We start from the raw sequence: 16,689 nt of genomic DNA, 5'->3' as shown, positions 1-16,689 counted from the left end.
AGAGATGAAGAAGCAAGTCCTTGGTAAGTCTCACTAGCAAATTTACAAGTTTACTTTCTAGTCATATTTAATCTCACTGATACATCTAACAGATTTGTTTTGCCTCAGTCTTGGTTTCATTGTAAATGCTTTATATACACATTAAAAAGAAAATATTTTTCAACAAAATAGTCTATTTCATTTCTTAAAGACCTGAGACCTATGGGTACGACAGCTCTATCTTTCTTCAACAGAAGTTGTCTCTATAGATCACTTATAAAATGATTGCCATGGTGATGTGGAGACAGCCTAGAGGCTACCTGAGCTTATACCTCACTATGTACAACAAAAATCACTAATCTCTAGGTTTCCCAACCTGGTACGTTTGAAGAGATATAGACACACTTACTGTGCTCACCTTTTCAGAGATATTTTGAAAGAACTATCATCTACAGTGTTCTAGCCAGATCAAACAACCAAATCTAAACCACACCCACCACCTAGGGTTTGCTTTCCTGCAACTCATGTCTCACTTGAAATTAATAACATCATCTTCAAAAAATCCAAATTTTAAAAGCAAAAGTTATCAGTTATCATATTTATCTATCACAGCAACTTGATTTTTTGAGGACTGTATTTTGTGGCCCACTTTGAAACGATGAGGGGGAAATTTTAAGTCAACACACATGGATTTCACTGACCACCAGATTTCCATTCTAAGAACTCCAGTCAAAGAATCCTAGTCACAGATGGTTCACCAATTCTGTGCTATATTATCAAGCTCTAATATGCATTGAAATTTAACTTGTAAAGTATCTCCAGCAAGCAAATATATCTTGCTTCTCCAATGATAAACATGCTTACCTTCAAAATGGCTCTGGTGTTTTTACTGTCATTTTTGCATCAGAAAACAAATTCTATATTAAGAATAGTTTAGGCTTTAAAATCAAGCATTCTGGGAGAGATTATAGATTACTTCATTAAAACCTCCTCTTGGATATTAATTAGAAACACTTGAGTTACTTTTATTTGGTTCCTCAAACTTCAGAATGGGAATTACTTGTGGAAATTTCTGACCCCTTTTTATAAAGAGTACTGGAATAAAACGGCATACGAGAAAAATATACCACACACTGACGTAGGAATAGACTAAATTGATAGCTCATAGAAGGTCTAATAAAAATATTTGGATTTATTACCACCAAAGTGGTAAGGGAATGACATGAACTGAAATTACAGCAAACTCTGATACTGACTCCAGATCAGATCACTTTTCAAATCCACCTGAATTGTAGTTAAGTCATCCTTTTGAAATTCAGAATTTTAAACACTGTAAAAATTGAGCCAGTCACTTGAAACACAACAATCTTTGATGGGTAAAGTAAATCATTTCAACTCTATTCTAGCCTAAATTTCCACCATATTTCTTTGGCTCTACCTCAATTTGAAATGAACCACGGACATAGGTAATTTGACACTGCTGAAGTGATCAAATCCAAACCAAAATGTCTGATGATCATTTCAAAAAGGGTTTTCAGGTATCTTCTAACTTGTAGGCAAATAATAGGGATTTGAGGAAGGTGCTCTGGAGAGGATCTGTCATAAATATACATTATTAAACAACTGTCCATCCATTTTTCCCAGAACATTTTAAATTACATTTCATTTGGCTTTACTTTGTCATTAAGCTGCCTCTGGAAATATCTCAATCCTTGACTTTATTATTTAGAAGCACTGTGAACAGAGGTATGACAGTAATAACTCTAATCAACTTCTGAGCTTCAACTCATACAAACATAGCATTTAGGACATTGTCATTAACAAACAGAAATGCAACTGACAGCCAAAATGATGAAGGAAATTAAAACCTTGAGGATGGAAAGGAATATAAAATTGTCTTCAATTACATGAAGAATTGTCCAGTAGAAAAGAGATTAGATCCCTTCTATGTGACTTTTGAAAGAAAACCATGAACAGACAGCTAGAAATTATGACATATAATAAAAATGGAATGGACCACTTCAGAGAGATTAATTTCCTATCATCAATTAACACAAGACAAAATTAGGACAGGGAAATGGATAAGAAACTAAGTCCTCATACACCAAATTAGGACAGGGAAATAGATAAGAAACTAAGTCCTCGTATGTCAATTCATCTTAGGTCCTTGTTTTTCAGATATAATATATCTCATTATATTAGTTAGGCAGGACTTTAAAAAAGCTACCCATTTATGTTGTCCATAATGAAACTATTATTAATTAGGTAATGCCATAGTTTATATGGCCATTATAAACACCTGTTCTCTAATGTTGAGAATTATGATCTGGCCTCTCCCACTCAATAATTCTATTATTTTCTTTTTTAAAAAGATTTATTTATTTATTCATACAGAACTGGGGTACAGGCCAGAGATGTGGAGGGTGAGAGGATTCACCAGAGACAGAGTGGGGTGCAAAACAGTCAGATCAATGAAGTACACTGCTGAGGGGAGCAGCGGGCGGGTCAAAAGAGTTCTGCCGTGCTGTGTGGATCTCCTCCCTGGCAGGCAGGGAACTAACTCATTGCGGAAGTGGCTTAAGCTTCTTAGTGCTGTGCTTTAACCCGCTGTGCCACTAGGGATGGCCGATTCTATTATTTTCACAGAACCCAAATAACCCCATTACAGAATGGTGTCTTCCACTATTTCCCCTTCTTACAAAGGAAAATCAGCACTCATCTTTGCAAGAATTCTTGGAATTTTTTTTGTCTCATCGGAGGGATGTTTAAGAGGCAGCGGAGTAGGATCTACATCACAGATACACTCCATTATCTCTTCTTCCCAAATCTCAGCATGCCCAGAATATGCCAGAATTGCACCCACATTGGTTTTAGACGTTTGTTAAATATAGGCTTTAGTACGACAGCATAAAAGACTTCAGGCCAATATGAGTGCTCAAATCAAATCAATATATTAAATTGCGAAGTCCAGGAGCGAACACCTGTGTCAATGTATTCTTCCCTCTCAACCTAACATTTCTCTTTATTCTTACACTTAAAACTAACTCACAGACATACTGATTCTTATTTCAAGATATTGCAATGCTTTAACATACTGGCTACTTCTTTCTGGAACAAGATTTATATCTCTCTGTCTTGGCTATTTGACTCTAATTTTCATCATTCTCATGAAAGTGTGGTGTTAGGTGTTTTTATATAAATAGAACCAACACTGACTTATGTAGCATTTCTCCTACATGAAAACATATATTTATATACACATAAAATCTCATTTCCCAAGATTGCAAAAGAATATTTTTCCATTAAGGAAAGTTTGGGTCTTTGAATTCTCATCTGAAACATGGTCCTAGAAGTACTAGCTAATAAAATAAATGAAAGAAAATGTATACTAATTAGAATGGAAGAATTAAGATATTCTAATTTTACATTTTACTCCTCTCTTTTCATCCACCTGTGTCCTTTTCATATTACTTCCTCTGAGATCATAAATTTGATTCTCAATTTGTTCTATTCTGCTTCCATAGATTTTTAACTATAATTTTTATCTCATTTGTTGAACTTTTTCTCATCCAGAATGTATCTGAAGCTTCACCTTCCACTTTTTGTTTATTAAGTTTATTTCTTAGCATACTCATTTGTTTTTATGAATTTTCTTGATTATTTTTTGTTAACTTTTTGAGTTCTCTTTTATCATTTTATTCTCTTTGAACTTCTTTATGATAGTAATTTTGAACTTTCCATCTCATAGGTAGATAATAATCTCTTTGGTTAGATTCTGGAGAGTTGTTCTTCCCTTGTGATGCCATACTCTTTAAAATCTCTAGGCATCATATGTTATAATTTTTAGTCTGCATGTTTTGCAACACCTTGTTTATAAAATAACTGTAGCAGTAACTGAGTGTTGAACTACTTTTACTTATTCCCACAGATGGCACTGTGGTTTTATTTTATTTTTTTTTACCTTCACTGGCTTTTATAGATATTGAAACTTGTTTTTGCAGTTGAGGAATCAGCAGGGTGGAGGAAAATCCTGGAGCAGTCCAGTCACTGATAGAAAAAAGCTTTTGGAAGAAAGGATGTCTTGTATTTTTGACATTGATGATACACTCTTCTCTGTGGTTCTAGAGCTGAGATCCTGCTCCTGTGTTTCTCAACATAGTCATTTCAAAGGGAGAGAAAAAGTGGAGTGAAGTCCAGAGTCCTATCTCTGCTCTTTTTACCAGGAACTGGGTTGACCTACCGAAGACCCAACTCTGCCACCTGTGTTTACCCTCTGTCAACTGTATGTTCCTCCAGATCATTTCATTCCCTTCTTCCCAAGGCTCCTGGATGAGTGACACCATCACAGGCTCTGTCCTAGCCTTGACCAGAAATTTAAAGTGTATCCACCTACCTCTAGTTGACTATAGTATAAATCTCCTTCATGTCCATTTTTGTGGAATCTGATCTGATGACTGATATCCAAGGGGTATTCCAGTTATTCCCCAAGTCATGAAATTCTCTGGATATAGTGTCCCTCTGGTAAGCTGTTAGATGTTCTACTCTGAAGCAAAGTAAGGACATGCTTCTGCTGCCATCTTGGGTATCTTCCATATTGATGCTTTATTTCTAACATTCATATTCATTGATTGTGTGAAATACTTCCAAAAAGACGAACATTCATATTCATTGACTGTGTGGAATACTTATAGAAAGACAAACTTTCAACCATTGTCTATTTTTGATACTGAAGTTCAAATCATAAATGATCATAGGGTAAATGTTTGCTTAATTCCTTTATCTATAACTGATCCTTAAATAATGCATAGAAAATCCCAGAGTTGACCAAGTACATTTTTAATATAATTATAGGCTCATGCATATAAACATATTTGATGCTTTAACCTATTGCACTAAAGCCATTTTTGGCTCTTGGGGCTTACTTAGGATGACACTAGAGTTCTATGAAAATAAGCCTCAAACTTCTTCAAAAAAAATCTTTGCTTTTGATATAATATATAGTACAGACTCATATTGTATATTACATGGTCCCAACCTAAATTCCTAAATTCAGCCTTTTCTCAAGGTGTAGTATCTGGACATATGTGCCTTCTGATAAGAAAAAATGAAAAGTTCAGAGAACAAATTAAATGAAAGTCTAATCATATTTCTAAAAGAGCCATTAAATTTATGGCAAATACAGGTAAATCAACCAAACCCAGATTTTTGGAGCTTATTCCAAACAAATATTTGGGATTTAAAATATATCAATGACAAAAAAAAAGAAGAATATTTATCTATTATGTTTTAAAAAGATTTTTTGTATACAAACACACACACACACACACAAAATTGAAGTGATAGTGGTTTACATCACTATATCACAAATGACAAGAATTCATCATATTGATAACTGGGTAATAGCTCACTGTGTACATATATTATACTTAATTTATTCCTCTTAATTTATTCATTTTGCCTTGGGCACTTTGGTTGCTTGTAGAACTAGTCAACTGCAAATATTGCTACAGTTAACATGAGAAAGCACATATCTTTTCAAATTAGTTTTTTTGCATGACTTGGGTAGATACCTAAGGATGGAGTTTCTATAATTTATTTTTAATGTTTTGGGAAATCACTGTAGTTTTCCATTGGGACTGGACAAATCTACAGTTTCATCCAATAATGTCCATAGATTCATTTTTGTCCACATCTAAACCAATATGTACTGTTTCTGCAATTTTTGATATGGGCCATTCTCACAGTTGTGATGAGGATATTTCATTGTGGGTTTAATTTGCATTTCCCTAAGCATAAATGATGATGAGTCATTGTTCATGTGCCTATTTGCCTTTTGTATTTCTTATTTGGATAAGTATGTCCTCAGATATTCTGCCTATTTTTTCTGGGTTTATTTTTTAGGGATTGTATAAGTTCTTTGTAGGTTTTGGATGTAGTGTCATTTTAAATGTATGATGTGCAAATATTATATTTCACTTAGTAGGATATATTTTCATTTTAATGTTAGTTTCTTTTGTTGTGTAAAAGCTTTTTAGTTTGATGTATATTTCAAGAGATTTAAATGATTTAAAAGGTAAACATTTGATAATGGACCAGTTTATTAAATAATATTAAGTAATTATATTTTTAACTTTATTTGGTTTACCTTTAGTTGTTAGAATGATACACTGAATATGTAAGGGTGAAATGATTTTTTTTTAATTTCTTTAAAATACTAGTATTAAAGGGGTTATTTAAAAAGCATTATTTGATAATAACATGTCCATGAGTATTTGTGAAAGTCTATGCTCTTCCATTGATATAGGAATCTTAAATATATTTCAACAAAAAATGGAATATAAAATGGTTATCATTGTTAGAGTTGCATAATAAGTAGTTTCTTTTTTGAAAAGAGAATCTAAATGTGATGTCTTAGGTGATGAAGTCCATAAGCTCATAGGTCTCATCATTCTTCAGATCATGAATTATTTGACATTGCGTTGAAATTGCTCTCATTACTAATGTTATCAAGGAATATTGAATTTGTTTCCCTTTAATTATCATGCCCATTGTTGGTTACAGTTTGATCTCTAATGGAAATACTTTGCCAAATTGCAGTTTTTTTTTAAAGTAGGAGTTATTTCATAATCCACAGATTTCTATGAATACATTGCCATTCATTTGTCTATCATTCAAGCAGCAACAAGCATTTTCACAAAGAAGGGAAAAAAAGGTCTAGTTCAGAACATCAATGCCAGTCTGTTTACAAGCGTGTGCTGATAGTGCCACACTCACAGTTAGACTCCCTAAGTACTCACCAGTTTTTTTACAAATCTGAATTTAATATTTCTGTTTTGCTATTTTTTTCACATTATTCACCACCACAAAAAGTGCTTATAATACTACATAGCACCATTAGGTAATCTAACACATCAAATGAATTCAAATGTTTTTGTTAACACTTATAATCAAGTCAATTTATATACCAATGAGTATGCTGTTACTATCTTGACCCCAAATGTAGAATTACTTTCTTTCTGTTTTATTAATACTATGGAATGACAATATTTTCTCCCTTGTTTTGTCACAATAAGTTAGATTTATTATTTTGTGCCAAGTAATATACAGATACTACAAAGTTATAGTCCATATGATATTGGTTCAGCCCAAATATTGTTAAGCAAACAAATAAGCATATAAACAAATAGGACTGCATCAAAACAAAAAGCTTCTGCACGGTGAAAAAAAAAAAAAAACATTTTTAAAACAAAAGGTACCCTGCTGAAGGGAGAAAATATATGCACACCATACATACCACCTAACACACACATATGTGTGTGTGTGTGTGTGTGTGTGTGAGAGAGACAAAGGGCTGACATCCAAGATATATAAAGAATTCATACAACTCAAGAAAAAGAAAAGCAATAACTCAATCAAAAATTGGGCAGAAGAACAAAACAGATACTTATCCAAAGAAGATGTATGGAGGCTCAACAGGTACATAAAAAAATGTTCACCAGCATTTATTCTTAGGGAAATGCAAATCAAATCCACAATGAGATACCACCTCATATTTGTGAAAATAGTCGACTAACATCAAAAAGATATAAAACATCAAGTACTGGAGAGAATGTGGAGAAAAGGCGAAGCATTTACATTTTTTGGAAGGGATACAGGCTAGTCCAGCCTTCATAGAAAATACTATGGAGATTTCTAAAAAGATTAAAGCTAAATTTGCCATGTGACCCAGCAATTTCACTCCTACACATCTATCCAAAAAATACAAAAACACTAAATTTAAAGGAAATGTACACTCCATGTACTATTTACTATATCCAAGTTATGCAAACAACTCAAATGCCCAAACACAGATGAACTGAATAAAAAAATGGGATTATATAAGAATAAGAAAATGGGATGGGGTGTTTTATATATATATTTGTGTGTGTGTGTGTGTGTGTGTGTGTGGGTGGGTGGGTGTGTGTATATATATATGTGAATAAGAAAATGGGATGGGGTGTGTATATATTATTCTTATATATATGAATACTATGCATCTATATAAAAGATTAACTACTGTCATTTGCAGCAACATGGATGGAGCTGGAGGGGATTATGCAAAGCAATATAAGTCAGAATAAGAAAGATAGTGTAACATAAATGGAATGTAGAAAAAGGAAGGGTCAAAGAAAGCCAAACTGAGGATTAAATCTAGAAAACTCACTACAGAAAAGAGTTAGGGGGAGGGCTTATACAAGGTGAAGAAGGAGCACAATAGAATGTGGTGGTAGATTATGGGAGTGCTGGCGGCGAGGTATATGTAACAACACAGGGTGGGGAGATCCTATACTTCTAGTTAAAACACTATAAATCAATGTTACCTCTGTTAAAAAAAAAAACTAAGCATGCTGCTTAAAATAAATATGTATGTAAATCGAAGTGCAATTCCAACAAATATACATTTTCTATGCAACATATATCACAGTTGTGAGTGATAGATGATTCAGAATTAATATGATTATTATTAAATATTAGTAGTCTATTATAATTTAAATAGGAAACTGGCAGATAAGTTCTGAGATGGCATTTTATTATTTTTTATTGAGGTAATGCTGATTTATAACAGCATGTTCAGAGGTATATGTTACCCCATCACACCTACCACTGAGGCAGTCATAGTCATTTAATTTTTAAAAATAATAGGTTTTATCAAACGGAAACATTTTTCCACTTTATCCCAGTACCATGATAGTGTTATACTAGAAATATGTTAAACATTAAAAAATAACTCAAGATTCTCACTAGTTTTTGGTCTCAAGTGTTTACAGCACAACTTGAACTCCAGAATAAATGAAGTACTTCTAGGCACAGCTCTTAAATAGCTAGATATATAAACACTGCTAGTGATAAGACACTTTTACTCTTGAAATTGAGTCCATATGTAAGTGATCATATATGCATTCACCAGTATCAATGACCATTTTCTCAATCAGACAGTAGTATATGTTGAACATGCTTGATAGGTTTTCCTTATTTTTTCTCCTATTTGCATTTATAAGAGGTCAATTACATTTGGCAGGGTCACTTAAGATAACCCCTTTAGAATATAAATGATATGAATACAGTACTGACTCAAATCCCTTTATAACTTATGGATTTTAAGATGCATAATTATTCTTACTTCTCACTTTTTTGTTATTGTAAATACTATTTCTGTTATAAGTCAGTGTCTCAGCTGCACATTGCAACTTGGAGTAGACCATTGAGCCGTCCTCTTAAATATTATGACATGGAGAAAATCACATTGTGCTTTAACCTATCAACAAAGGAGCAAAGCAATTACAGAGCTAAACAGAGTCCAGGAAGACCCAATAAAGAAAATCCAAGAAAATTTGGTGAAAATTCTTAAGGGGCCTTCCAATGTTTAATTTAGGCCTGAGGCATGATTAATATTCTGATTCTAATTCAAAAGACTGAACCACAAAGGTACATCTTTTGGGTATTTTTAATAAGCATAGTACAACACTCTGTGAATTAACAGCTGGTCTGACTGGTATTTTACTTCTTCTTTGCTTACTCAAGTGAAGCAGTTAATATTAGTATAATCATCAAACTAACACTAGTCCGGCAGAGGGACAGATTTTTTTTCCCTAGTGTTGTGATGTAGAATACAAATTTTGAAATACACCAAAAAAAAAAAAAAATGGCTGTATTAATATTAATCAAATGACTGGTTTAGATCTAGTACACAATAAAAATGCTTTTTTTTTAAGAAAAGGAAAATAACATTAAACCCTGTTCCAGTGGAAAAATAAAATGGCATGTTTGTGTATTTCACATTTTGAAGAATTACTCTAAATCATACATTAATAAAATCATTTAATAAAATTAAATAGGTATGTTTAAGATATATTGAGAATATTATAATGAAAAAGTGATAAATATTTACTGTCAATATCATTGCTAAAATATCTAATAACTTCACAGTTAAAAAGTCATTCAAAACTAGTCATATTTTCTTGTCAGTGAAAAATAATTAAATCATGCAACATTATTTTTCATAATTTTCATTATTTATAATAAGATTTAAAATCTTCTTATTACTTAATACTTTGAAGTATTGATTTGAATTTAGATTAATCATTGTTAATATTTAGTGAAAAGAAAACTTTTTATTTATTTTTAACATATTTGCAGAAGCATATTTGTAGCAAAATTTGCAACACAGTAATACTGTATTACTGTATACAAGGCTGTATACTCATTGTATTATAATTGCTTTAATTTTCATGGCAAGTTTCTTAAGGAAAAACACGCTTTAACCATTATTCCTAAACCTACTCCTTTTAAAAATTGTGGTGAAGTGTGATTATTCTCTAATATTCTAAATAAAATTACAATTTACATATTTCAAAGCTCTCTTTCAAGACATTTAATTGGCCATTTACTGTCATCACTGCATTTATCATAAAAATATAATACTTTTATATATATTACTAAATATTAGCTAAAATATTACTACTTTGCTTGTAGTTAAAATCATCATATCAATATCAAAACATTGACTATGTCATACTCAAAGATACATACCAAAATACTATTTTAATGTTTTGAGGTATTTCATTTTTTTTTTTTTAATTCACAAGCCATTTTCAAAAGAAATTTAAAAGATATTAGTTTGGAGAGAGACTATATTTTAAAAGTAACCTACTACTAGATATCACACAATTCTCTGTGTATTTAATTAGAGTTAGAAAATATTTTGCAATATTTTTAAAGTTTTCCAAAACATTAAGTATGAAAATTTTGTCTTTAAAGCATTATTCATCTAATGACTATTTCCATCCTCTCCAGACATTATCTCCAACAAAAGAAAATAACCACGTACCCTCTTCTCCAAAATAAAAAATAAACACACAGCAATATCCACACTGCTGTTCCACATTGTAACATAATCTAAACATTATATGCCATACACACAAGTTATAGGGAATGTAAGTGCTGTGACAAACCAGTGAATCTGTCTGAGATACAGATATTCAAATTCAATTTTTTAAGTTGCTATAAACAATGTAAAAAGCCACTTGAATCAGACTTCAGTGCCAGAGACACTATGTAGTAAATGGTCTGTGTCAAAAGTTACCAGGTATATAATCCCTGCCTGTCAAATATTAGCTGTGGAACTTGACTGATAAAGCCGTGAATTAAATTTCCAACCACTCAAAGGACAACTGTGACTGGCTGTGGAGGAAGTCCTGACATCAAATGTGGCTGTACTAAAAATAGATAATTTGTTTATTGGGGACATGTAGAAGAAAGATTGAGTATAAAGTTTAGAAAAAGAGAAGAATAGAGATGAAAAGAAAAGCTAAACCAATTTTTGTTTTCCTCAAAAACATTCCACCGAGAGCTGAAATAGTGTTTCAACTTCCTGCAATTATGAGATGACTCCAGAAATCCAGATTGTAGTGCTACTTTAGTGTAGGTTTTAGAAATTCCTTATAATCTTTAGAACTCAAGTTCCCTACCTATAAATAATCCTGGTTATATCAGAGTGGTAGAATTTCTACTACCTTTTACAGCTGCAAATACTTAAGTACGATTTTCTTGGCATCATATTAACCATTGAAATAGAAACTGGATTTTACCCACATAAATGATTAAGAAAATTTTCTGTATTAAAAGGAAAAGAAGGGTTGGGTGGGTACAAGATGTCAAAAGAATTTATCTTATAACATAATTTTAGCCTCTAAAAACCTGTAATTTCCAAGAAAAAATTTAGAATTGGAAAATTATCTATAGTTTGTGAAATTCTTGGAGTATTTTATCAGTTTTTTTAATATTAAATATCCAAAGTACAGTTTATTACACACTTGAGTACAAGTTTTATCTTTAGAATGAATTTTTATTCCTAAAGCCTAATTTCCTATTTTACTAGTAAGAACAGAGCATTCTGTAAAAGGAAATTTATAGGACCATTCACAAGGCTACATCTGTTCAAATTATAGATCATATTTCTACTGGCAGACATATAACTGAAAAGGACTCAGAATTTTAGATACAGAAGTGTGTTTTCATAGACCCCATCAGGATTTAGTGGTTGTTCTTATAAAACAGCTTTCTTATTTGAGTACAAGATTTCTGATAGTCCACAACTATGTATGTTTACTAAAACCAAAGTAGTAATACATCGACAATATTCTGAGATACTTGTGAATCAACACAAATTAACCATTACTTGTTTCACAGTATTTGCTCCCTCTTTATGTACTGATCAGCTTTATATAGTACTATAATCAATTTCTAGTATGAATGAATATTTTAGGTACTGCTTGCATCTTGCAAGCACATTTATTATAAAATAAATAAAATTTCTATAATTTTTTATGTGCTGGGAGAATTACAAACTTTCCTTCAGTATCTTTAGAAAGAAACTTGTTTAATTACAGAAAATTTGATTGCTTTCCACAATCTATTTAATAAAAATCATATTTGTTAAAAAAACATTTCATACACTTTATTAAAGGACATGACTTTACATGTATGAGATATTTGTCAAGGTTAAAATAAGAACTTCTTGACAACTTTGGTATTATGGGAAAATGGACCAGCAGTTGATTTAGATGATAGGGTTGGGTACAAGAATTCCAAGATAAGGGCTTTTGGTTCTGATCACAATAGTCAAAGTTACAAGAGAATATAGGCTGAGAAAGACAGCATTGTTCTTAATGTTTATAATTCTGCTTCAAGATGTAAAGAGGAAGAAGTGATGAAGGAATCTGTTTTAGTTTGCTGAAGCCACATACACATTAATGTATGCTAAAACTGTGGTGACACTGGGAAGTGAAGTTTAGAATAAGGAACTTTTGGCTTTTAGTTTTTAGGATGAGGGGTTAAATATAAAAAAAAGTTAAACAAATATCACATATTACGATGTAATATTTGTTATTTTTTTATTTAATAAGTAAATGATAAAAAGCATTCAGACAGTCACATGTTAACAGAAATGAAAAAGTGCAACCTCTGCCCTCCAGGAAAGAAAAAGACATCATTGCTACCCTTTAAAACCTCACAGTTTAATTGGGAAAATAGAAATAGAAGTTATATTAAAGATAAGGAAAATGCTATGGTAACACAGGAAACAGAGCAATAACTCTGTTTAAGGGTATTGCCATTTGAGGTGAGTCTTACAAAATTAAGAATAAGATTTTCAAAAAAAAAAAAAAAAAGAAGAAGAAAGGGAATAGAATAAGAAAAGGCATGACCGTGCAGCACATATCTGGAAAATATGATCTGCCAGTGTAGAATGTTGCCAATAGAACATGTGGAGGGAATAAGTTGCAAAGATTGATGTTGGAATGGCAATCTGATGGCAGAAATGAAAGTCAACAATTTTATAACTGTTACCCAAATAGGGCACAAATCTCAACTCTATCTGATATAAATTCCCATTTTTATTAAAAAAAATCTGTATATGTTTTATATGTGTGCATGTATATAACATATACATACATATGAAATATTATACAAATACCCACAATACTATCTATAAACTTTATAGGAAGTGTAACTTTTCAATATACTTAACTAAAAGTAAACTGATGTAAAAGAGAAAATAATATGAATTTTGGGACATAAAGTCTCCAATGTCTGCATTAGAAGATATAAATAATTTATATTCTTGCATCTGAATCACCTATAAGTAGAGTCACCTATAAATGCAAGCTCATTTAAATGTATTCTATTGGCAACTAAAATATTCACTAACATGGCTGCTACAGATGATCTCATTCCCAAAAAGGTAAATTAAATAGACATCCCTTAGTTTACACAGGGCTGCATTCTGAAAAATTGTGACAACACAACTTTCTGCCAAAGGGAAATAGAATTTAGTGTGTGTGTATGTTTTAAAGATTTATTTCTTTATGCATACAACTGATGTAGAGGCCAGAGTGCAGGGGGCTTCACCAGAGGCAGAATGGGAAGCAGAACAGGCCGAGTGACTGAAATACACTGCTGAGAGGAGAAGTGGGTGAGACAGGAGAGGTCTGCCACCTGACTGGGGATAAACTTGTGCCACAGTGGCTATGAACAGCTTCATAGTATTGAGCTTTACCCACTGTGCCACCAGGAGGGTCCTAGTTTCTTTGTTCGAACCAGTTACTATCCAGTGTCATTTTTTTTTAAAGATTTTATTTATTTATACATGCAGAACTGGGGTACAGGCTGGAGGTGCAGGGGCAGTGAGAGGATTCACCAGAGAGAGAGTGAGGAGCAGAACAAGCAGATTGACAAAGTACACTGCTGAGGGGAGCAGCGGGAAGGTCTGGAGATGTCTGCCACGCCATGTGGGTCACCTCCGGGGTGGGGATCGAACTCATGCTAAAGTGGCTTTAGCTTCTTAGTGCTGTGCTTTATCCCTCTGCACCACCAGGGAAGGCCCGCCAGTGTCATTTTTAAAGGTGGTTCAGGAGTAAGGAAAATTCTTCATTGATTGAATATGTGCCATGAAGAACATCTGACATTCCTCCCTGCTCCACTCCTACACCACCTAAATTCTAGTATCCTACAGTCATTGTAAATATCATCAACCCAAATGTCTTTTTCTTATCTCCAATTATGAATAATTACTTGAGAGTATTAATCTTCAAAGTTTTACCGAGAGTAAAAAGAAACTTCAGAGCACAAGTTTCTGATATGTATAAAATGAACTATGTACATGTACTAGTGTACTAATATTTAATGAGTACATTATAAAACATATATAAATAGATCTTTTAAACAGTGGGATTAAAATATATGAAGCTATAATGCTGCATTTTTTAATGGTGTGAGATTTTTTTTTTTTGTAGTAACACTGGTTTACAGCACTCTATGTGATTTAGGGATATAGGTTCACACTTCTTTAAATGTATGTTACCACACCTTGTCCAACACACAAGCACAGTAGCCTTCTGCAATAGTCCATGGGGCGACCTCCCTGATTTCCTCCCCTCTCCTCATCTTTGTCCTCTGATAGCCTCAATTCTACAGTCATACTCCTAGGGTTTGTTTTGGTTTAGTATTGTCTGCTCTTTTGTTCCTTTGTTTTCTATGTTTCACATATGTGGGAAATCATTCCATATTCACCTTTCTACTGATTTATTTCACTTAGTATAATGCCCTTAAATTCCATCCATGCTGTCACAAATGACAAGAATTTTCATCTTTTTTTTTTAATATATATATAGCTGAGTGGTATTCCACTGTGTATCTAGATCACTTTTTTATCTTTTCATATCTTCTTGGGCACTTAGATTTTCCCCATAACTTGACCATTGCTGCAGTAGGTATGAGTGCACATATTCCTTTGAATTAGTGATTCTGCATTCTTCAGGTTGACACCTAGAAGAATTGCTGGATTATATGGTAGATCTATTATCAATACTTTGAGAAACTCCATACCATTTCATTTCATCTCATACCAGTCTACATTTCCATCAACAGTGTATGAAGTTTCCCTTTTCTCCACATCCTCCCCTAAATCAAAATATTCAAGGGAATATGAAATCACAAGGAAAGCAGGATCCAACCACAAAAACATGGAAGGTTATATCTATTAGCTAGAGAGTTGAAAATTGCTATAGTAATAAGAAACTCAAGGAGACAGAAGAAAACACAGAGAAGCAAATTAAAGTGCACAGGAGATCTTGTAAGGAAAATTCTGAAAAATAAAGGAAGTCAGAAATAAGTTAATAAACAGAAGGTAGGAACTGAAGCTTCTAAAATATTCTGAATACTCATGGGTCACTTTGTATGACTCCGTGTTATATGATTTTCAGTTTTCAAACCACTACTCTGTGACAATAGACAGTCAACGCGGGCAGAATAGACATGCACAGAGAGAGAGGAGATCAATGTTTTGATAAAAGATATATCAATGTCCCTGTACTGCATGCATGAAAATGCAGAGGGGGCAGATCATAGTTTACTACATGTTTCTGAATGAAATTTTAGAAGAATGATGCAAATGGAAAGAATAAATAAGACTAACAATTGAATGAAAAATTATCATAGTATTTGGGTGACTTCCTATTAAACACAAAGTATAATATTTATTAGAATAGGTAAGTTGTCTTTTCATATAAAAAAGATTTGCTTTGGTACTCTTTGAAAATATATACAATTTTCTAAACCCCACTTCAGCCACTGATGTTCTACTGCTTCCCCAATCAAAATACAAAAACCACAATTTTGAGATTTTAAAATTGTTTTTATGTAACTGAGATTCTGAGCTTATATCTGTCCACTACAAGTGAATGTGTAAGCCTCTCTTCTCCTTTAGGCAAAGTGCTAATCTAGGTAAACTTCTCTTACATAGATCATATTTTCTTTTTTGGCTTTCTTAGAGTTGCCCTATTTTACCAAAAGTATAATTTAGGAAATCTTTTCTTTAAAAAAAAAAAAACTGCTTTGTTTTAGTCATCCAAATTGTATTGGCAAAATGCCATAAACTAAGTGGCTTATCAAACATGGAAACTTATTTTTCTCAGTTAGAAGCTGAAGTCTGAGATCATAGTACCAGCAGGACTGGGTGCTGGAGGATCCCTATCCTGGGTTGCTACTGCTGACTTCATGCATCCTCATAATGCCAGCTCATATCTCTGGGAGCAAGCGACCTCTGTGCTTCTTTCAGAGCACCACCCCTTCTCATGAGGGCTCTACCCTCACTATCTAAATGTCTTCCCAAGC

The sequence above is a fragment of the Condylura cristata genome, unplaced genomic scaffold (assembly GCF_000260355.1).
Source record: "Condylura cristata isolate star-nosed mole 26May11 unplaced genomic scaffold, ConCri1.0 scaffold00002, whole genome shotgun sequence".
In the NCBI taxonomy this organism is placed as follows: domain Eukaryota; kingdom Metazoa; phylum Chordata; class Mammalia; order Eulipotyphla; family Talpidae; genus Condylura; species Condylura cristata.
This window is presented reverse-complemented; position numbering follows the sequence as displayed.